This window comes from Denticeps clupeoides, unplaced genomic scaffold, assembly GCF_900700375.1.
Source record: "Denticeps clupeoides unplaced genomic scaffold, fDenClu1.1, whole genome shotgun sequence".
NCBI lineage: Eukaryota > Metazoa > Chordata > Actinopteri > Clupeiformes > Denticipitidae > Denticeps > Denticeps clupeoides.
The window spans coordinates 1-22496 of NW_021630011.1; the positions used below are offsets into that span (position 1 = coordinate 1).

A 22496-nucleotide genomic window follows, 5' to 3' on the forward strand; every position below is an offset into this window, starting at 1 on the left:
GGTGGAGCTGAATCGATTAGGTGGGGTTTTCCAGCCCTCGGCCTTCAGGTGCTACGCACCCTGATGTCATTTAATATCTGATATTTCATATTAAGCGGATTTTTATAACAGGGAGTCGGCAATAGGGCCTGCTCAATCCGCTTTATTCATCGACCCAGTATTGCATTGCCTCTAGAAGGTGTGCACTTTATTTATTGTTTTGCAAATAAAAGCTTACCACTCCAACTTTTATGCCTTTTCTCCATCATAATTTGACAGTAAAGCGGGAGTTTTCACTCTTTGATATGTGTTCAAGCCCCTTTGGTTTAAAGTTCAAGATTTTCAAGCAGAGTTTGTGTACGGACAAACCAGCTGAAGAATGCCCAATCTTGTCTGATCTCAGAAGCTAAGAAGGCTTGGGCCTGGTTAGTACTTGGATGGGAGACTACATGGGAATACCAGGTGCTGTAAGCTTTAACTATTGAAAAACTTTTAAAATGAAAGTATTTACATGGCTTTGTTAGCTTTTTTTGCCTTTTCTCCATCATAATTTGATAGTAAAGCGGGAGTTTTCGCACTTTATAATGTTTTCAAAGCCCTTTTGGTTTAAAGTTCAAGATTTTCAAGCAGAGTTTGTGTACGGACAAACCAGCTGAAGAATGCCCAATCTTGTCTGATCTCAGAAGCTAAGAAGGCTTGGGCCTGGTTAGTACTTGGATGGGAGACTACATGGGAATGCCAGGTGCTGTAAGCTTTAACTATTGAAAAACTTTTAAAATGAAAGTATTTACATCACTTTGTTAACTTTTTTAAAGTAAGTTAAGGGGTACTTTCTTTCTTTAGTATGTTTTCCCGCCCTTTTTTTCTTTTTTTTTTTTTTTTTTTTTTTTTAACTTCTCTTCAGGTTTCTTTGTCTGTGTGTGCTCTACAACGATCATTCACAGGCTTGGCTATGGAGTGGGGTGGAGCTGAATCGATTAGGTGGGGTTTTCCAGCCCTCGGCCTTCAGGTGCTACGCACCCTGATGTCAATTTAATATCTGATATTTCATATTAAGCGGATTTTTATAACAGGGAGTCGGCAATAGGGCCTGCTCAATCCGCTTTATTCATCGACCCAGTATTGCATTGCCTCTAGAAGGTGTGCACTTTATTTATTGTTTTGCAAATAAAAGCTTACCACTCCAACTTTTATGCCTTTTCTCCATCATAATTTGACAGTAAAGCGGGAGTTTTCACTCTTTGATATGTGTTCAAGCCCCTTTGGTTTAAAGTTCAAGATTTTCAAGCAGAGTTTGTGTACGGACAAACCAGCTGAAGAATGCCCAATCTTGTCTGATCTCAGAAGCTAAGAAGGCTTGGGCCTGGTTAGTACTTGGATGGGAGACTACATGGGAATGCCAGGTGCTGTAAGCTTTAACTATTGAAAAACTTTTAAAATGAAAGTATTTACATGGCTTTGTTAGCTTTTTTTTGCCTTTTCTCCATCATAATTTGATAGTAAAGCGGGAGTTTTCGCACTTTATAATGTTTTCAAAGCCCTTTTGGTTTAAAGTTCAAGATTTTCAAGCAGAGTTTGTGTACGGACAAACCAGCTGAAGAATGCCCAATCTTGTCTGATCTCAGAAGCTAAGAAGGCTTGGGCCTGGTTAGTACTTGGATGGGAGACTACATGGGAATGCCAGGTGCTGTAAGCTTTAACTATTGAAAAACTTTTAAAATGAAAGTATTTACATCACTTTGTTAACTTTTTTAAAGTAAGTTAAGGGGTACTTTCTTTCTTTAGTATGTTTTCCCGCCTTTTTTCTTTTTTTTTTTTTTTTTTTTTTTTAACTTCTCTTCAGGTTTCTTTGTCTGTGTGTGCTCTACAACGATCATTCACAGGCTTGGCTATGGAGTGGGGTGGAGCTGAATCGATTAGGTGGGGTTTTCCAGCCCTCGGCCTTCAGGTGCTACGCACCCTGATGTCAATTTAATATCTGATATTTCATATTAAGCGGATTTTTATAACAGGGAGTCGGCAATAGGGCCTGCTCCATCCGCTTTATTCATCGACCCCAGTATTGCATTGCCTCTAGAAGGTGTGCACTTTATTTGTTGTTTTGCAAATAAAAGCTTACCACTCCAACTTTTATGCCTTTTCTCCATCATAATTTGACAGTTAAAGCGGGAGTTTTCACTCTTTGATATGTGTTCAAGCCCCTTTGGTTTAAAGTTCAAGATTTTCAAGCAGAGTTTGTGTACGGACAAACCAGCTGAAGAATGCCCAATCTTGTCTGATCTCAGAAGCTAAGAAGGCTTGGGCCTGGTTAGTACTTGAATGGGAGACTACATGGGAATGCCAGGTGCTGTAAGTTTTAACTATTGTAAGACTTTTAAAATGAAAGTATTTACATCACTTTGTTAACTTTTTTAAAGTAAGTTAAGGGGTACTTTCTTTCTTTAGTATGTTTTCCCGCCTTTTTTCTTTTTTTTTTTTTTTTTTTTTTTTAACTTCTCTTCAGGTTTCTTTGTCTGTGTGTGCTCTACAACGATCATTCACAGGCTTGGCTATGGAGTGGGGTGGAGCTGAATCGATTAGGTGGGGTTTTCCAGCCCTCGGCCTTCAGGTGCTACGCACCCTGATGTCAATTTAATATCTGATATTTCATATTAAGCGGATTTTTATAACAGGGAGTCGGCAATAGGGCCTGCTCAATCCGCTTTATTCAACGACCCAGTATTGCATTGCCTCTAGAAGGTGTGCACTTTATTTATTGTTTTGCAAATAAAAGCTTACCACTCCAACTTTTATGCCTTTTCTCCATCATAATTTGACAGTAAAGCGGGAGTTTTCACTCTTTGATATGTGTTCAAGCCCCTTTGGTTTAAAGTTCAAGATTTTCAAGCAGAGTTTGTGTACGGACAAACCAGCTGAAGAATGCCCAATCTTGTCTGATCTCAGAAGCTAAGAAGGCTTGGGCCTGGTTAGTACTTGGATGGGAGACTACATGGGAATACCAGGTGCTGTAAGCTTTAACTATTGAAAAACTTTTAAAATGAAAGTATTTACATGGCTTTGTTAGCTTTTTTTTGCCTTTTTTTCCATCATAATTTGATAGTAAAGCGGGAGTTTTCGCACTTTATAATGTTTTCAAAGCCCTTTTGGTTTAAAGTTCAAGATTTTCAAGCAGAGTTTGTGTACGGACAAACCAGCTGAAGAATGCCCAATCTTGTCTGATCTCAGAAGCTAAGAAGGCTTGGGCCTGGTTAGTACTTGAATGGGAGACTACATGGGAATGCCAGGTGCTGTAAGCTTTTAACTATTGTAAGACTTTTAAAATGAAAGTATTTACATCACTTTGTTAACTTTTTTAAAGTAAGTTAAGGGGTACTTTCTTTCTTTAGTATGTTTTCCCGCCTTTTTTCTTTTTTTTTTTTTTTTTTTTTAACTTCTCTTCAGGTTTCTTTGTCTGTGTGTGCTCTACAACGATCATTCACAGGCTTGGCTATGGAGTGGGGTGGAGCTGAATCGATTAGGTGGGGTTTTCCAGCCCTCGGCCTTCAGGTGCTACGCACCCTGATGTCAATTTAATATCTGATATTTCATATTAAGCGGATTTTTATAACAGGGAGTCGGCAATAGGGCCTGCTCAATCCGCTTTATTCATCGACCCAGTATTGCATTGCCTCTAGAAGGTGTGCACTTTATTTATTGTTTTGCAAATAAAAGCTTACCACTCCAACTTTTATGCCTTTTCTCCATCATAATTTGACAGTAAAGCGGGAGTTTTCACTCTTTGATATGTGTTCAAGCCCCTTTGGTTTAAAGTTCAAGATTTTCAAGCAGAGTTTGTGTACGGACAAACCAGCTGAAGAATGCCCAATCTTGTCTGATCTCAGAAGCTAAGAAGGCTTGGGCCTGGTTAGTACTTGGATGGGAGACTACATGGGAATACCAGGTGCTGTAAGCTTTAACTATTGAAAAACTTTTAAAATGAAAGTATTTACATGGCTTTGTTAGCTTTTTTTGCCTTTTTTTCCATCATAATTTGATAGTAAAGCGGGAGTTTTCGCACTTTATAATGTTTTCAAAGCCCTTTTGGTTTAAAGTTCAAGATTTTCAAGCAGAGTTTGTGTACGGACAAACCAGCTGAAGAATGCCCAATCTTGTCTGATCTCAGAAGCTAAGAAGGCTTGGGCCTGGTTAGTACTTGGATGGGAGACTACATGGGAATGCCAGGTGCTGTAAGCTTTAACTATTGAAAACTTTTAAAATGAAAGTATTTACATCACTTTGTTAACTTTTTTAAAGTAAGTTAAGGGGTACTTTCTTTCTTTAGTATGTTTTCCCGCCTTTTTTCTTTTTTTTTTTTTTTTTTTTTTTTAACTTCTCTTCAGGTTTCTTTGTCTGTGTGTGCTCTACAACGATCATTCACAGGCTTGGCTATGGAGTGGGGTGGAGCTGAATCGATTAGGTGGGGTTTTCCAGCCCTCGGCCTTCAGGTGCTACGCACCCTGATGTCAATTTAATATCTGATATTTCATATTAAGCGGATTTTTATAACAGGGAGTCGGCAATAGGGCCTGCTCAATCCGCTTTATTCATCGACCCAGTATTGCATTGCCTCTAGAAGGTGTGCACTTTATTTATTGTTTTGCAAATAAAAGCTTACCACTCCAACTTTTATGCCTTTTCTCCATCATAATTTGACAGTAAAGCGGGAGTTTTCACTCTTTGATATGTGTTCAAGCCCCTTTGGTTTAAAGTTCAAGATTTTCAAGCAGAGTTTGTGTACGGACAAACCAGCTGAAGAATGCCCAATCTTGTCTGATCTCAGAAGCTAAGAAGGCTTGGGCCTGGTTAGTACTTGGATGGGAGACTACATGGGAATGCCAGGTGCTGTAAGCTTTAACTATTGAAAAACTTTTAAAATGAAAGTATTTACATGGCTTTGTTAGCTTTTTTTGCCTTTTCTCCATCATAATTTGATAGTAAAGCGGGAGTTTTCGCACTTTATAATGTTTTCAAAGCCCTTTTGGTTTAAAGTTCAAGATTTTCAAGCAGAGTTTGTGTACGGACAAACCAGCTGAAGAATGCCCAATCTTGTCTGATCTCAGAAGCTAAGAAGGCTTGGGCCTGGTTAGTACTTGGATGGGAGACTACATGGGAATGCCAGGTGCTGTAAGCTTTAACTATTGAAAAACTTTTAAAATGAAAGTATTTACATCACTTTGTTAACTTTTTTAAAGTAAGTTAAGGGGTACTTTCTTTCTTTAGTATGTTTTCCCGCCTTTTTTCTTTTTTTTTTTTTTTTTTTTTTTTAACTTCTCTTCAGGTTTCTTTGTCTGTGTGTGCTCTACAACGATCATTCACAGGCTTGGCTATGGAGTGGGGTGGAGCTGAATCGATTAGGTGGGGTTTTCCAGCCCTCGGCCTTCAGGTGCTACGCACCCTGATGTCAATTTAATATCTGATATTTCATATTAAGCGGATTTTTATAACAGGGAGTCGGCAATAGGGCCTGCTCAATCCGCTTTATTCATCGACCCAGTATTGCATTGCCTCTAGAAGGTGTGCACTTTATTTATTGTTTTGCAAATAAAGCTTACCACTCCAACTTTTATGCCTTTTCTCCATCATAATTTGATAGTAAAGCGGGAGTTTTCGCACTTTATAATGTTTTCAAAGCCCTTTTGGTTTAAAGTTCAAGATTTTCAAGCAGAGTTTGTGTACGGACAAACCAGCTGAAGAATGCCCAATCTTGTCTGATCTCAGAAGCTAAGAAGGCTTGGGCCTGGTTAGTACTTGGATGGGAGACTACATGGGAATGCCAGGTGCTGTAAGCTTTAACTATTGAAAACTTTTAAAATGAAAGTATTTACATCACTTTGTTAACTTTTTTAAAGTAAGTTAAGGGGTACTTTCTTTCTTTAGTATGTTTTCCCGCCTTTTTTCTTTTTTTTTTTTTTTTTTTTTTTTAACTTCTCTTCAGGTTTCTTTGTCTGTGTGTGCTCTACAACGATCATTCACAGGCTTGGCTATGGAGTGGGGTGGAGCTGAATCGATTAGGTGGGGTTTTCCAGCCCTCGGCCTTCAGGTGCTACGCACCCTGATGTCAATTTAATATCTGATATTTCATATTAAGCGGATTTTTATAACAGGGAGTCGGCAATAGGGCCTGCTCAATCCGCTTTATTCATCGACCCAGTATTGCATTGCCTCTAGAAGGTGTGCACTTTATTTGTTGTTTTGCAAATAAAAGCTTACCACTCCAACTTTTATGCCTTTTCTCCATCATAATTTGACAGTAAAGCGGGAGTTTTCACTCTTTGATATGTGTTCAAGCCCCTTTGGTTTAAAGTTCAAGATTTTCAAGCAGAGTTTGTGTACGGACAAACCAGCTGAAGAATGCCCAATCTTGTCTGATCTCAGAAGCTAAGAAGGCTTGGGCCTGGTTAGTACTTGAATGGGAGACTACATGGGAATGCCAGGTGCTGTAAGTTTTAACTATTGTAAGACTTTTAAAATGAAAGTATTTACATCACTTTGTTAACTTTTTTAAAGTAAGTTAAGGGGTACTTTCTTTCTTTAGTATGTTTTCCCGCCTTTTTTCTTTTTTTTTTTTTTTTTTTTTTTTAACTTCTCTTCAGGTTTCTTTGTCTGTGTGTGCTCTACAACGATCATTCACAGGCTTGGCTATGGAGTGGGGTGGAGCTGAATCGATTAGGTGGGGTTTTCCAGCCCTCGGCCTTCAGGTGCTACGCACCCTGATGTCAATTTAATATCTGATATTTCATATTAAGCGGATTTTTATAACAGGGAGTCGGCAATAGGGCCTGCTCAATCCGCTTTATTCAACGACCCAGTATTGCATTGCCTCTAGAAGGTGTGCACTTTATTTATTGTTTTGCAAATAAAAGCTTACCACTCCAACTTTTATGCCTTTTCTCCATCATAATTTGACAGTAAAGCGGGAGTTTTCACTCTTTGATATGTGTTCAAGCCCCTTTGGTTTAAAGTTCAAGATTTTCAAGCAGAGTTTGTGTACGGACAAACCAGCTGAAGAATGCCCAATCTTGTCTGATCTCAGAAGCTAAGAAGGCTTGGGCCTGGTTAGTACTTGGATGGGAGACTACATGGGAATGCCAGGTGCTGTAAGCTTTAACTATTGAAAAACTTTTAAAATGAAAGTATTTACATGGCTTTGTTAGCTTTTTTTGCCTTTTCTCCATCATAATTTGATAGTAAAGCGGGAGTTTTCGCACTTTATAATGTTTTCAAAGCCCTTTTGGTTTAAAGTTCAAGATTTTCAAGCAGAGTTTGTGTACGGACAAACCAGCTGAAGAATGCCCAATCTTGTCTGATCTCAGAAGCTAAGAAGGCTTGGGCCTGGTTAGTACTTGGATGGGAGACTACATGGGAATGCCAGGTGCTGTAAGCTTTAACTATTGAAAAACTTTTAAAATGAAAGTATTTACATCACTTTGTTAACTTTTTTAAAGTAAGTTAAGGGGTACTTTCTTTCTTTAGTATGTTTTCCCGCCTTTTTTCTTTTTTTTTTTTTTTTTTTTTTTAACTTCTCTTCAGGTTTCTTTGTCTGTGTGTGCTCTACAACGATCATTCACAGGCTTGGCTATGGAGTGGGGTGGAGCTGAATCGATTAGGTGGGGTTTTCCAGCCCTCGGCCTTCAGGTGCTACGCACCCTGATGTCAATTTAATATCTGATATTTCATATTAAGCGGATTTTTATAACAGGGAGTCGGCAATAGGGCCTGCTCAATCCGCTTTATTCATCGACCCAGTATTGCATTGCCTCTAGAAGGTGTGCACTTTATTTATTGTTTTGCAAATAAAAGCTTACCACTCCAACTTTTATGCCTTTTCTCCATCATAATTTGACAGTAAAGCGGGAGTTTTCACTCTTTGATATGTGTTCAAGCCCCTTTGGTTTAAAGTTCAAGATTTTCAAGCAGAGTTTGTGTACGGACAAACCAGCTGAAGAATGCCCAATCTTGTCTGATCTCAGAAGCTAAGAAGGCTTGGGCCTGGTTAGTACTTGGATGGGAGACTACATGGGAATACCAGGTGCTGTAAGCTTTAACTATTGAAAAACTTTTAAAATGAAAGTATTTACATGGCTTTGTTAGCTTTTTTTGCCTTTTTTTCCATCATAATTTGATAGTAAAGCGGGAGTTTTCGCACTTTATAATGTTTTCAAAGCCCTTTTGGTTTAAAGTTCAAGATTTTCAAGCAGAGTTTGTGTACGGACAAACCAGCTGAAGAATGCCCAATCTTGTCTGATCTCAGAAGCTAAGAAGGCTTGGGCCTGGTTAGTACTTGGATGGGAGACTACATGGGAATGCCAGGTGCTGTAAGCTTTAACTATTGAAAAACTTTTAAAATGAAAGTATTTACATGGCTTTGTTAGCTTTTTTTGCCTTTTCTCCATCATAATTTGATAGTAAAGCGGGAGTTTTCGCACTTTATAATGTTTTCAAAGCCCTTTTGGTTTAAAGTTCAAGATTTTCAAGCAGAGTTTGTGTACGGACAAACCAGCTGAAGAATGCCCAATCTTGTCTGATCTCAGAAGCTAAGAAGGCTTGGGCCTGGTTAGTACTTGGATGGGAGACTACATGGGAATGCCAGGTGCTGTAAGCTTTAACTATTGAAAAACTTTTAAAATGAAAGTATTTACATCACTTTGTTAACTTTTTTAAAGTAAGTTAAGGGGTACTTTCTTTCTTTAGTATGTTTTCCCGCCTTTTTTCTTTTTTTTTTTTTTTTTTTTTTTTAACTTCTCTTCAGGTTTCTTTGTCTGTGTGTGCTCTACAACGATCATTCACAGGCTTGGCTATGGAGTGGGGTGGAGCTGAATCGATTAGGTGGGGTTTTCCAGCCCTCGGCCTTCAGGTGCTACGCACCCTGATGTCAATTTAATATCTGATATTTCATATTAAGCGGATTTTTATAACAGGGAGTCGGCAATAGGGCCTGCTCAATCCGCTTTATTCATCGACCCAGTATTGCATTGCCTCTAGAAGGTGTGCACTTTATTTAGTTGTTTTGCAAATAAAAGCTTACCACTCCAACTTTTATGCCTTTTCTCCATCATAATTTGACAGTAAAGCGGGAGTTTTCACTCTTTGATATGTGTTCAAGCCCCTTTGGTTTAAAGTTCAAGATTTTCAAGCAGAGTTTGTGTACGGACAAACCAGCTGAAGAATGCCCAATCTTGTCTGATCTCAGAAGCTAAGAAGGCTTGGGCCTGGTTAGTACTTGGATGGGAGACTACATGGGAATACCAGGTGCTGTAAGCTTTAACTATTGAAAAACTTTTAAAATGAAAGTATTTACATGGCTTTGTTAGCTTTTTTTGCCTTTTTTTCCATCATAATTTGATAGTAAAGCGGGAGTTTTCGCACTTTATAATGTTTTCAAAGCCCTTTTGGTTTAAAGTTCAAGATTTTCAAGCAGAGTTTGTGTACGGACAAACCAGCTGAAGAATGCCCAATCTTGTCTGATCTCAGAAGCTAAGAAGGCTTGGGCCTGGTTAGTACTTGGATGGGAGACTACATGGGAATGCCAGGTGCTGTAAGCTTTAACTATTGAAAAACTTTTAAAATGAAAGTATTTACATGGCTTTGTTAGCTTTTTTTGCCTTTTCTCCATCATAATTTGATAGTAAAGCGGGAGTTTTCGCACTTTATAATGTTTTCAAAGCCCTTTTGGTTTAAAGTTCAAGATTTTCAAGCAGAGTTTGTGTACGGACAAACCAGCTGAAGAATGCCCAATCTTGTCTGATCTCAGAAGCTAAGAAGGCTTGGGCCTGGTTAGTACTTGGATGGGAGACTACATGGGAATGCCAGGTGCTGTAAGCTTTAACTATTGAAAAACTTTTAAAATGAAAGTATTTACATCACTTTGTTAACTTTTTTAAAGTAAGTTAAGGGGTACTTTCTTTCTTTAGTATGTTTTCCCGCCTTTTTTCTTTTTTTTTTTTTTTTTTTTTTTTTAACTTCTCTTCAGGTTTCTTTGTCTGTGTGTGCTCTACAACGATCATTCACAGGCTTGGCTATGGAGTGGGGTGGAGCTGAATCGATTAGGTGGGGTTTTCCAGCCCTCGGCCTTCAGGTGCTACGCACCCTGATGTCAATTTAATATCTGATATTTCATATTAAGCGGATTTTTATAACAGGGAGTCGGCAATAGGGCCTGCTCAATCCGCTTTATTCATCGACCCAGTATTGCATTGCCTCTAGAAGGTGTGCACTTTATTTGTTGTTTTGCAAATAAAAGCTTACCACTCCAACTTTTATGCCTTTTCTCCATCATAATTTGACAGTAAAGCGGGAGTGTTAGAGTTGTACGCCGTTCCAACACTTATAAACCAGAGAAGAATGACACGAAGAAGTTGAGCTCTTTTACTTGCAAGGAGAGCGATCAGAGACGACCAATACAGCAGCCTCCAAAAAGCTCTGCCGTCTCTTCCGCTTCCTCTCTTTTTATTCAATAATAGGGCGGTACATTCATCACAGGATCACACCAAATAAGCTTATAATTTGCATGTAGGTTTGTCTCTTTGGTAGACGCTCCATCGCCAAGGTCTTCTTGTTTTTCTTGCTTCTCCGCGGCTGCAGGCCTCCTCTTATCAAGTCGCGGTCATTCTGTTCTGCAAACAGCCTTTAGCCCACCAGTTTCTGAAGAGACTAATGATTCAATGTAGTGCGCATATTAAAAAGATTAATATAGTTTAATGCATGCGAGATATATATATATGTCAAAAGGATTAATAGAGTTTAGTACATGTGGGATATATATGTCAAAAAGGTAGTAAAGGTTAATAGCATGATAACTTATATACATTTTCCAACAATTCCCCCCTGTTTATCATGTATCATACCTTTTTCTAAATCTCCTGTTTTTTGTTTTTTTTTTTACTTAATAACAACAACAATAATAATAATAGAAAAATCGTAAGTATAGTGATATATACATATATATATATATATATATATTTTTTTTTCTTAATAATAACAACAATAATAATAATAGAAAAAATCGTGAGTATAGTGATATATACATATATCTTTTTTTTTTTTTTTTTTTTTCTTAATAATAACAACAATAATAATAATAGAAAAAATCGTGAGTATAGTGATACATACATATATCTTTTTTTTTTTTTTTTTTTTTTTAATAATAACAACAACAATAATAATAATAGAAAAATCGTGAATAAAGAAAATAAAAATAATAGGAAAACATCGTGATTATCACACAGAGTGATAATGCCGTCCTGGACCACATAGGGACTGTAGTACGGTGCTGAGAACAGGCCACATGACGCACCGAATCGAAACCACAATGCAACCAACCAAGCATTCAAGAGAACAAAAACGTGGTGTCGCTGTTCAGGAGAGGACAGAATAAACGCTACCCTGCCGATTCAAAACGTTGCTCCTTTTTTTTTTTTTTTTTTTTTTTTTTTTTTTTTTTCATTGAATCAGCAGATTCAAGTCTGCTGAGAGATCCATATTCTACCATCCTATCACCATAAGTCACCATATTTCCGAACGTCGTTTCCAGCCTTATCCAAACAGCACCTTGCCTGATAAATATAGGAAGTTCAGAATTAAAACATCAAAAAGCCTGATAAATTCAGGAAATACAGAATTAAAACAACAAAAAATACATTTAAAACATAATGAGTCAAGCATATGTCCCCCAATATTTCCCCCCTGTTTATCATGTATTGAACTTTTTTTATTTTTTTTTTTTTCCTATAGTACTTCCCTCTTCCGGTAGGATTTTCGACTATTAGTTCATAAACCGAGCAATACATTTACACTCAAAGGGATGTTGCTTCAATTCTCGAAGATAGATTCTCGGAACAGTTGGCTCAACTGAAAGTCACTGGGCTCCATGGACATCTCAAAGCCCTCATCGTGGATTTTATTTTCCAAGAGCGGGTATAACTGTGTGGGATCAACCTCCCTGGGTGATAAGGCCGTAGTGATGAGACGGTTCACAAGACTGCGCAGACAAGGAATACAACAACATCCACACAAGGTCAGAATTGCTGCAAATACAGCCATAGATGTTAAAACAGATTGAACTAGGGCTTTGTATTTCCCGAATACATTCATCCAGGAATCCCACATCGTAGTTTCCACCCCTGAATGCTCCTTCATCTTCCGGTTGAGGGTGCGCAGGCCGTCAATGGCCAATGTCAGACTGCCTCCTGCAGCTGTGTTGTTTGGTATGAACGAGCAGCATTGCTCTCCAAACACGGCGCAAAACCCCATTTTTCTCAGCCAAGAGCATATCAAGCGCTGTTCTGTTCTGAAAAGCCATTAGGGGAGTGGCGGATAATTGCCCATGCACGGCCTCAAAACCGTCTTGTGTCCAATTTCCTAATTTCTGAACATTGTAATGGATGTAGTTGATCCTGTCTACGTTCTTATTAATCGTACACCACCAACACAAGGTTGATTCTAATCCCGCTGCTATTTGATTTGCTATTTTATATTCGTCAGGCACCCCCCTGGGAACCCCAATTGCATCTATGTAAGTTGGATCTGTTAGCTTCTCCCAGGGCGGGGTTGACCGCTTCGTCTGGTGCCAGTCTGCAGGCACCAGGCTGTCTATTTTGAATAATAGGTTACTTATTGTTGTTGGATATATGGACACTGGTAATAAAAGGGTTACTAAGACACACAACCCGGTGGTGTTTGTGGGCAATCGATCAAACAACCTGATCCCAAACTTGATCCCAACTTCTGCAACGACAATCAATGACATTATTACCTGTAATAATGGTCGTGGCCCCATACAAAGCACGCAATCTTGTTGAGTGACATTAGCTGCTTGCTACACTTAAAGAAGCCAATTGTTGTTTTTACCACATCAAGCATGTATCAATGTTTTTTTTTTTTTTTAATATAGGCTAAAGCCATATGTAGCTGTACCAGTCCCACCAACCCCCCTGTTGAGACATGTGTTTTCCCATGGGTCAAAATCGCAGCCCATTTGTATGTAGATATGTACATACGTAGATTTTTTTTTATTTTTTTTTTTTCTTAAAAAAATTGTAAATAATAAAAATGAAATTAACAGTTGTCGATAAGGTAACATCCAAATTGCATCAAAAACCCGCGTAGAAACACATCCTCAGTCATGCTGAAAATCCAAGACTACCATAGCAGTAACATCCAAAATCCGTTACGCACCCGATTCGTCTTTACTCAAAAATTTGCACCTCCCAAAAATAAATAAAAAAAGAATGCATGAAAAATCAGCTAAAGGACATAGTGAAGGAGAACAGAGGTGATACGGTCACAATTTTGGAGGCCTAATGTGGGTGGGGAGTCTGTTTAAAGCTAAGAGGGCCTGCTCTGCATCAGGGTTCCACAGCACCTGAGAAGACATCGATTTATAATGAGTGAGGGCAGTTAAAGGCTTGCTGAACCTTGGAAGAAATACTCAATGGTAGGAACAAAAGGCAATAAATAACAACAACTGTTTTACAGTAATGGATGTGAGGAGTTTGGATGACAGGTCCTTGTCATCTTCCACTAATAATGTGACCCAGAAACAGAAATGTAACAGCAAAAATGCAACTGAAATCCAAACCAAAACTGAGACAATAACCCTATTGCTGTGAATAACAATAATAATAATTATTCTCTAAATGCTCTCGGTCTGGGTTCAAGGAAACAAAAAGTGCACAGCGCAAGTTATAACCAGAATAATGTAGTCATCCCAATGCTACCATTTAAATAAAAAACAATACAGCATCATATCGGTCATTGGCTGGGGCAACACAATGAAATGAAATAAAATCCACAGTACAATATAAATGTGAAGCCTTTTTTTTTTTTTTTTTTTTTTTTTTTTTTTTTTTTTCCAGTCTTCCACTGTTCTTTTTTACATGGCTGCACTAGAATCAACAATGAGAAAAGAAAAAAATCACTTGTCAGAGGGATGCGTATCAGTGTGTTATGTCTTCGTATTCAGCGTGAGTGTCAGTGTAGGTCAGTGTAGGTGTGGTGGACCTTATTCAAAGACACAGTAACAGAGGCAAACAGTGCAGCCGTTGGGAAATCTCCCTTCTTAAATAAAATAAAACAACACAAAACCCAGAAAAAAGAACCCAAAGTGTACATACAACAGTACAATATTCATTTAAAATTGCACAGTTTAGATGTAATGTATATATTTTCCCCAGTTTTTCACAAACTTAATTTTAAAACTCTCAGAAAGAAAAGAAAACAAACAAACAAGATACACAAAATGTAAATTCAAAATATTTCCCATATTCCCTTTAAATCTGAATAAGGTGGAGACCCGTTGTAAATCGCTGTGCTGATGCCCAGACGGTAAAATCTATTGCTAAGAGTTCCAAAACAAAACGAGAGAGAGAGATAGATAGGCCCCACACACACACACACACATACCAGAGAGATAAGGTCTGCCAATGCGTGTAGACGCACATACCCACACACACACACACACACCCACACACAGAGGCTGGAGTGTCTCATCAGAACTCCTGTCCTGCACTTGTATTTTCCTGTAGATGTAACCATTCCCCTATTCCGCCAGTACTGAGCAAATGTATATTGGCTATCAGTATATATAGTAACATCTTTCCCTTTCATTAATTTACAAGCCTCAGTTAGAGCAATTATTTTGGCTGCTTGCGCTGAAAAAGTCGATGGTAAGTTGTCAGCTTTAATCACTGCTGTCACCATGGCGTAGCCCGTTTATGTTTTTCCCAAATAATTTTTCTTTGAAGAGCCATCGATGAATATTACCTCACCCTGAGGCAAGGTTGGTCACTTAAATCTAATCTAGATTTAGCTGTGTGTTCGTGTTATTCTCCGTCATCGGGTAAAGTTAACAATGTGGCTGGGTTAAATGTGGTGCATTGTTCGATAGTGAGATGTGGCTGTGACAGCAACGTGGCCATGCAGGAGAGGTGCCTTGCAGGTGATAAAAAGATCATATTGGTTTGCAGTAGTAAAGCAGCCACTGCATGTGGGACCTTAAGGGTCAATGGGTGGAATAAAACTATTCCGGCACTTGCTTCTACTGCCATCGACGCCGCTATCACCGCCCTCACACAGTGTGGCATTGTGCGGGCTACACTATCTAATTTGGATGAAAAATATGCTCTCGGTCTTAGTTTGTCTCCATGTTGTTGGCCTAGGACAGAAGTCATATATTTGTCTTTGCAGTCCACCATTTCTATAAACGGTTTACTATAATTTGGCAAGGCTAGAGCTAAATTGGAGGTCAGCGCCTGTTTAATATCACAAAAAGCTTTTTCTGCTTCTGACGTCCAATTTAGCGGTGATGTCATTTTCAGGTCTTCAGTGTAAATTAAAGCCGTGAGTGGGGAAGTAATCTCAGCGTAATTTGGTATCCAACTTCTACAATAATTAGTTAATCCTAAGAATGACATCATTGGTTTTTTAGTAATTGGTTTTGGCGCCTGTAGGACCGCTGTTTTCCGTTCTTCTAGAATAGTTCTGCCGCCTGCACTGAGGTGGTGACCCAGGTATTTGACTTGTGGATTCCACAATTGCAATTTGTTTTTACTAACTTTGTGCCCCTCTATAGCTAGGTGATTTAAGAGGGCCACAGTGTCGTTTTTACATGCATCTAGACTCGGAGAAGCCACTAATATATCATCAACGTAAAGTAGAATCTGACTTCCCCCCGGTGGTTGAAATTTGGACATGCTGGCATGCATGGCTTGGGAATATATAGTAGGGCTTTCGCAATAGCCCTGGGGAAGCCTAGTATAGGTGTATCGTTTCCCCTTAAATGTAAAAGCGAACCAAAATTGGCTGTCTGGGTCTATGGGAATGGAGAAAAAGGCATTACTAATGTCGACCACAGTAAATATTTGCGCATCTGGTCTTTAGAATTTGGAATTTAGTAATGTGTGTGGGTCAGGCACACACGGAGCTCGCTGTACTACTGCAGCATTTACTGCCTGCAGATCCTGCACCATTCTCCATCCCACCGAGGGAGCTTGCTTTTTCACCGGGAATATAGGTATATTGCAGGGGGAATAATCTCTCTCTATAATAACCCCTGCTTGCTGTAAGTCACGTATCACTGGTGTTATGCCTTCTAGTGTGTCAGGTTTAAGCGGATATTGTCTTATGCAAGGCCGATATTCTGTTTTGGGTCTGACTTGTACCGGCAAAATTCCTTTTATCAGTCCTACATCAGACGGTCCTTGTGACCACAATGATTGAGGGATTTGTGCTAGTTCATCTTCATCTTCTTCAGTGAGCAGAAAATGTCACTGGTTTCTGGATGTACTCCAGTCTTGGTCTGTATTGTCCAATACAGCCATTTCCAAATTATGCTCTAATTTGTCCCACATGTCTGCCCAAATCCGTTGCGCTGTCACCTTCTTGAACTATGGTGCCCAACGACTTCCAACTCCTCTCTCTGTTTTTATACTGTGAGATGTGCGGTGGATACCAACCCGGAGCATTGCTAGGTAAAGCGACCCCCGCCACCACGTTACCTTGCCCGTCCGAGTAAACATAAAGAATGACTATGGTTGTTGGCGTGAGTCGTGACAATTTCTTTTCGTATATTGGATCAGGTCAAGGAGAGTTTTTATACCACATGGTAACATGTAGTTCGTCAGAGGGCATGAGCTCCACACCTGTTACGGAGTGGAGACGAGTGCCAAACCTAATTTAAGTAAGCCGTCTCTTCCCAGCAAATTAACAGGGCATTCTGGGATAAAAAGGATGGACACGTTTTACATGATGTTCCTTTGGGGTCTCTCACCCAAACTGGTTTAGAAGCAGTGACTATTGTTGTACCCCCGTTTACTGATCTCCCTACTACTCCCTACTAATTCTTCTCCTCCAGTCATGCCGTGTTATCTCCCGGCCCTGCTAGAGTCTCTGGCTATGTGCCCAGCCTTCCCACAGGACCAGCAGCCTGCTCTCCATTGGCCCTGTGTGTTCCACCCTCGTCCTTGGACACCCCCTCTTCTTCTTCCCCTGCGTCCTCCCTGTCTCCCTCTGCCTCCGCCTCCATGGTAAAATGTGTCTGTATGTGTAAAATGTGTTTTCCCAAAATGTGTCAATTTTTTTAGAGGTTTGTCTTTTCCTTTTAGTTCTTATCAGTTTGTCTATGTGCATGGCGTGGATATGCCATATCCCATATCCAGATACAGGGGAGGAGCTGCAGGCACAGAGGGAAGCGCTGGTGGCTGCACTAGCGGCCCCCATTGCCTCCTCCTCCGCTACTCCTTCCTCGTCAGCCCTACGCACCCCTTCCCTCTGACTTCCCCTACTTCCAGTTTCTTCATTATCTTCTTTGCGGAGAAACAGAATAGTTTTCTCCACTTCCATCAATTTAACTGCCTGATCCTCTCTCTCCCTTTCCTCCTCACGTGCTGCATTCTCTCTAGCCTGTCTTATCTTCCTCTCCCCTTCTTCTCTCTTTCCTGCTATCTTTATCCACTGTGTTAAAGCCTCAACCCCTTCTCGCTTCATTTGCTTCTCCTTATTTTTACATGTATGTTTTATGACTCCCTGTAACTCAATTAGGCTTTTTACTCTCAATTGTCCATCAAACCCGTATTTTGTTATCCATTTATCTAACGGATTCATCTTTTGTCTTTTCCCTTTTTAGTTCTTCTTTCGGATCTGGTTTACTGGATCTCTTACCCATTTTGACCTAAATTTGGGCCAGTGTGTTGTACCTGGGGTAACCTAAAACACTGGTATTTGTTCACAGGACAGCGTATCAAAATTCCTCTCGTGGTGTATTTCACTTCTACCTCAAATCATTTGGGGTGGAAATACCTTGCCTCTGCGTCCACGAGGGGTCGCTGTTTCCTTCCCTGTGAGGTTTTGTATGGAGTGTCCGTCTAGTGACTTTCACCCCCACTCATCCACACACTCACACCCGCGCGCACTCTCATACACCTGTATGAGTTTTAAATCACTTATTTTACTATTGAACGTTCCTTTTCACTGACAGAGGAGTCCGTCCTCCCCGCGGATTTTAACCCTTTACGGGAGGGGTCCGCCCCCCCCACGGAATTTAACTGTCTTTGTTACCTGCCAGAGTCTAGAATACCCAGGGTTTGTTTCCTTTAAGTAACCTCTTGTTACTCTTGTTACCTCTTGTAACCTCTTGTTACCTCTTGTAACCTCTTGTTACCTCTTGTAACCTCTTGTTACCATTCATTCCATTTCTTTTAAACAGAAGTCAACTTACCCCCGTGCCTTCTCTCACTCGTAAGATTCCGTCAACCTCCAGATCCCAACCGACGGGTCGGCCTCCCAGTCCCCAAAGGGGTCTGTCTCTGACCCCTACTAAGGAGTCAGCCTTGGCCAAGGATTTCCTGGTATCCGTCCCGTCCGCTGGAGTCCTTTGGTGTCTTGGAATCCGGCTCGAAGGACCAATAAAATGTTAGAGTTGTACGCCGTTCCAACACTTATAAACCAGAGAAGAATGACACGAAGAAGTTGAGCTCTTTTACTTGCAAGGAGAGCGATCAGAGACGACCAATACAGCAGCCTCCAAAAAGCTCTGCCGTCTCTTCCGCTTCCTCTCTTTTTATTCAATAATAGGGCGGTACATTCATCACAGGATCACACCAAATAAGCTTATAATTTGCATGTAGGTTTGTCTCTTTGGTAGACGCTCCATCGCCAAGGTCTTCTTGTTTTTCTTGCTTCTCCGCGGCTGCAGGCCTCCTCTTATCAAGTCGCGGTCATTCTGTTCTGCAAACAGCCTTTAGCCCACCAGTTTCTGAAGAGACTAATGATTCAATGTAGTGCGCATATTAAAAAGATTAATATAGTTTAATGCATGCGAGATATATATATATGTCAAAAGGATTAATAGAGTTTAGTACATGTGGGATATATATGTCAAAAAGGTAGTAAAGGTTAATAGCATGATAACTTATATACATTTTCCAACAGGGAGTTTTCACTCTTTGATATGTGTTCAAGCCCCTTTGGTTTAAAGTTCAAGATTTTCAAGCAGAGTTTGTGTACGGACAAACCAGCTGAAGAATGCCCAATCTTGTCTGATCTCAGAAGCTAAGAAGGCTTGGGCCTGGTTAGTACTTGGATGGGAGACTACATGGGAATACCAGGTGCTGTAAGCTTTAACTATTGAAAAACTTTTAAAATGAAAGTATTTACATGGCTTTGTTAGCTTTTTTTGCCTTTTTTTCCATCATAATTTGATAGTAAAGCGGGAGTTTTCGCACTTTATAATGTTTTCAAAGCCCTTTTGGTTTAAAGTTCAAGATTTTCAAGCAGAGTTTGTGTACGGACAAACCAGCTGAAGAATGCCCAATCTTGTCTGATCTCAGAAGCTAAGAAGGCTTGGGCCTGGTTAGTACTTGGATGGGAGACTACATGGGAATGCCAGGTGCTGTAAGCTTTAACTATTGAAAAACTTTTAAAATGAAAGTATTTACATGGCTTTGTTAGCTTTTTTTGCCTTTTCTCCATCATAATTTGATAGTAAAGCGGGAGGTTTCGCACTTTATAATGTTTTCAAAGCCCTTTTGGTTTAAAGTTCAAGATTTTCAAGCAGAGTTTGTGTACGGACAAACCAGCTGAAGAATGCCCAATCTTGTCTGATCTCAGAAGCTAAGAAGGCTTGGGCCTGGTTAGTACTTGGATGGGAGACTACATGGGAATGCCAGGTGCTGTAAGCTTTAACTATTGAAAAACTTTTAAAATGAAAGTATTTACATGGCTTTGTTAGCTTTTTTTGCCTTTTCTCCATCATAATTTGATAGTAAAGCGGGAGTTTTCGCACTTTATAATGTTTTCAAAGCCCTTTTGGTTTAAAGTTCAAGATTTTCAAGCAGAGTTTGCTTACGGACATGCCAGCTGAAGATTGCCCAATCTTGTCTGATCTCAGAAGCTAAGAAGGCTTGGGCCTGGTTAGTACTTGAATGGGAGACTACATGGGAATGCCAGGTGCTGTAAGCTTTAACTATTGTAAGACTTTTAAAATGAAAGTATTTACATCACTTTGTTAACTTTTTTAAAGTAAGTTAAGGGGTACTTTCTTTCTTTAGTATGTTTTCCCGCCTTTTTTCTTTTTTTTTTTTTTTTTTTTTTAACTTCTCTTCAGGTTTCTTTGTCTGTGTGTGCTCTACAACGATCATTCACAGGCTTGGCTATGGAGTGGGGTGGAGCTGAATCGATTAGGTGGGGTTTTCCAGCCCTCGGCCTTCAGGTGCTACGCACCCTGATGTCAATTTAATATCTGATATTTCATATTAAGCGGATTTTTATAACAGGGAGTCGGCAATAGGGCCTGCTCAATCCGCTTTATTCATCGACCCAGTATTGCATTGCCTCTAGAAAGTGTGCACTTTATTTGTTGTTTTGCAAATAAAAGCTTACCACTCCAACTTTTATGCCTTTTCTCCATCATAATTTGACAGTAAAGCGGGAGTTTTCACTCTTTGATATGTGTTCAAGCCCCTTTGGTTTAAAGTTCAAGATTTTCAAGCAGAGTTTGTGTACGGACAAACCAGCTGAAGAATGCCCAATCTTGTCTGATCTCAGAAGCTAAGAAGGCTTGGGCCTGGTTAGTACTTGGATGGGAGACTACATGGGAATACCAGGTGCTGTAAGCTTTAACTATTGAAAAACTTTTAAAATGAAAGTATTTACATGGCTTTGTTAGCTTTTTTTGCCTTTTTTTCCATCATAATTTGATAGTAAAGCGGGAGTTTTCGCACTTTATAATGTTTTCAAAGCCCTTTTGGTTTAAAGTTCAAGATTTTCAAGCAGAGTTTGTGTACGGACAAACCAGCTGAAGAATGCCCAATCTTGTCTGATCTCAGAAGCTAAGAAGGCTTGGGCCTGGTTAGTACTTGGATGGGAGACTACATGGGAATACCAGGTGCTGTAAGCTTTAACTATTGAAAAACTTTTAAAATGAAAGTATTTACATGGCTTTGTTAGCTTTTTTTGCCTTTTTTCCATCATAATTTGATAGTAAAGCGGGAGTTTTCGCACTTTATAATGTTTTCAAAGCCCTTTTGGTTTAAAGTTCAAGATTTTCAAGCAGAGTTTGTGTACGGACAAACCAGCTGAAGAATGCCCAATCTTGTCTGATCTCAGAAGCTAAGAAGGCTTGGGCCTGGTTAGTACTTGGATGGGAGACTACATGGGAATGCCAGGTGCTGTAAGCTTTAACTATTGAAAAACTTTTAAAATGAAAGTATTTACATGGCTTTGTTAGCTTTTTTTGCCTTTTCTCCATCATAATTTGATAGTAAAGCGGGAGTTTTCGCACTTTATAATGTTTTCAAAGCCCTTTTGGTTTAAAGTTCAAGATTTTCAAGCAGAGTTTGTGTACGGACAAACCAGCTGAAGAATGCCCAATCTTGTCTGATCTCAGAAGCTAAGAAGGCTTGGGCCTGGTTAGTACTTGGATGGGAGACTACATGGGAATGCCAGGTGCTGTAAGCTTTAACTATTGAAAAACTTTTAAAATGAAAGTATTTACATGGCTTTGTTAGCTTTTTTTGCCTTTTCTCCATCATAATTTGATAGTAAAGCGGGAGTTTTCGCACTTTATAATGTTTTCAAAGTCCCTTTTGTTTAAAGTCCAAGATTTTCAAGCAGAGTTTGCTGTACGGACAATGCCAGCTGAAGAATTGCCCAATCTTGTCTGATCTCAGAAGCTAAGAAGGCTTGGGCCTGGTTAGTACTTGAATGGGAGACTACATGGGAATGCCAGGTGCTGTAAGCTTTAACTATTGTAAAACTTTTAAAATGAAAGTATTTACATCACTTTGTTAACTTTTTTAAAGTAAGTTAAGGGGTACTTTCTTTCTTTAGTATGTTTTCCCGCCTTTTTTCTTTTTTTTTTTTTTTTTTTTTTTTAACTTCTCTTCAGGTTTCTTTGTCTGTGTGTGCTCTACAACGATCATTCACAGGCTTGGCTATGGAGTGGGGTGGAGCTGAATCGATTAGGTGGGGTTTTCCAGCCCTCGGCCTTCAGGTGCTACGCACCCTGATGTCAATTTAATATCTGATATGTCATATTAAGCGGATTTTTATAACAGGGAGTCGGCAATAGGGCCTGCTCCATCCGCTTTATTCATCGACCCAGTATTGCATTGCCTCTAGAAGGTGTGCACTTTATTTGTTGTTTTGCAAATAAAAGCTTACCACTCCAACTTTTATGCCTTTTCTCCATCATAATTTGACAGTAAAGCGGGAGTTTTCACTCTTTGATATGTGTTCAAGCCCCTTTGGTTTAAAGTTCAAGATTTTCAAGCAGAGTTTGTGTACGGACAAACCAGCTGAAGAATGCCCAATCTTGTCTGATCTCAGAAGCTAAGAAGGCTTGGGCCTGGTTAGTACTTGGATGGGAGACTACCTGGGAATACCAGGTGCTGTAAGCTTTAACTATTGAAAAACTTTTCAAATGAAAGTATTTACATGGCTTTGTTAGCTTTTTTTGCCTTTTCTCCATCATAATTTGACAGTAA

The 22496-nt window shown here is 39.6% G+C and overlaps 27 pseudogenes; all 27 read left to right on the forward strand.

The window, feature by feature from the left end:
* Positions 1-334: 334 nt before the first annotated feature.
* LOC114780150 (uncharacterized) lies at positions 335-453 on the forward strand (annotated as a pseudogene).
* A 161-nt stretch (positions 454-614) lies between these two features.
* LOC114780168 (uncharacterized) lies at positions 615-733 on the forward strand (annotated as a pseudogene).
* Positions 734-1275: 542 nt separating this feature from the next.
* LOC114780169 (uncharacterized) lies at positions 1276-1394 on the forward strand (annotated as a pseudogene).
* A 162-nt stretch (positions 1395-1556) lies between these two features.
* LOC114780170 (uncharacterized) lies at positions 1557-1675 on the forward strand (annotated as a pseudogene).
* A 1199-nt stretch (positions 1676-2874) lies between these two features.
* Positions 2875-2993, forward strand: LOC114780151 (uncharacterized; annotated as a pseudogene).
* Positions 2994-3812: 819 nt separating this feature from the next.
* On the forward strand, positions 3813-3931 carry LOC114780152 (uncharacterized; annotated as a pseudogene).
* A 162-nt stretch (positions 3932-4093) lies between these two features.
* Positions 4094-4212, forward strand: LOC114780172 (uncharacterized; annotated as a pseudogene).
* A 538-nt stretch (positions 4213-4750) lies between these two features.
* Positions 4751-4869, forward strand: LOC114780173 (uncharacterized; annotated as a pseudogene).
* A 161-nt stretch (positions 4870-5030) lies between these two features.
* LOC114780174 (uncharacterized) lies at positions 5031-5149 on the forward strand (annotated as a pseudogene).
* A 539-nt stretch (positions 5150-5688) lies between these two features.
* LOC114780175 (uncharacterized) lies at positions 5689-5807 on the forward strand (annotated as a pseudogene).
* A 1196-nt stretch (positions 5808-7003) lies between these two features.
* Positions 7004-7122, forward strand: LOC114780176 (uncharacterized; annotated as a pseudogene).
* Positions 7123-7283: 161 nt separating this feature from the next.
* On the forward strand, positions 7284-7402 carry LOC114780177 (uncharacterized; annotated as a pseudogene).
* Positions 7403-7940: 538 nt separating this feature from the next.
* LOC114780153 (uncharacterized) lies at positions 7941-8059 on the forward strand (annotated as a pseudogene).
* A 162-nt stretch (positions 8060-8221) lies between these two features.
* LOC114780178 (uncharacterized) lies at positions 8222-8340 on the forward strand (annotated as a pseudogene).
* A 161-nt stretch (positions 8341-8501) lies between these two features.
* LOC114780179 (uncharacterized) lies at positions 8502-8620 on the forward strand (annotated as a pseudogene).
* A 540-nt stretch (positions 8621-9160) lies between these two features.
* On the forward strand, positions 9161-9279 carry LOC114780154 (uncharacterized; annotated as a pseudogene).
* Positions 9280-9441: 162 nt separating this feature from the next.
* LOC114780180 (uncharacterized) lies at positions 9442-9560 on the forward strand (annotated as a pseudogene).
* A 161-nt stretch (positions 9561-9721) lies between these two features.
* LOC114780181 (uncharacterized) lies at positions 9722-9840 on the forward strand (annotated as a pseudogene).
* A 9171-nt stretch (positions 9841-19011) lies between these two features.
* LOC114780155 (uncharacterized) lies at positions 19012-19130 on the forward strand (annotated as a pseudogene).
* Positions 19131-19292: 162 nt separating this feature from the next.
* LOC114780183 (uncharacterized) lies at positions 19293-19411 on the forward strand (annotated as a pseudogene).
* Positions 19412-19572: 161 nt separating this feature from the next.
* LOC114780184 (uncharacterized) lies at positions 19573-19691 on the forward strand (annotated as a pseudogene).
* A 161-nt stretch (positions 19692-19852) lies between these two features.
* On the forward strand, positions 19853-19971 carry LOC114780171 (uncharacterized; annotated as a pseudogene).
* A 537-nt stretch (positions 19972-20508) lies between these two features.
* On the forward strand, positions 20509-20627 carry LOC114780156 (uncharacterized; annotated as a pseudogene).
* A 162-nt stretch (positions 20628-20789) lies between these two features.
* Positions 20790-20908, forward strand: LOC114780157 (uncharacterized; annotated as a pseudogene).
* A 161-nt stretch (positions 20909-21069) lies between these two features.
* Positions 21070-21188, forward strand: LOC114780185 (uncharacterized; annotated as a pseudogene).
* Positions 21189-21349: 161 nt separating this feature from the next.
* LOC114780186 (uncharacterized) lies at positions 21350-21468 on the forward strand (annotated as a pseudogene).
* Positions 21469-22290: 822 nt separating this feature from the next.
* LOC114780148 (uncharacterized) lies at positions 22291-22409 on the forward strand (annotated as a pseudogene).
* The last annotated feature ends 87 nt before the right edge of the window (positions 22410-22496 follow it).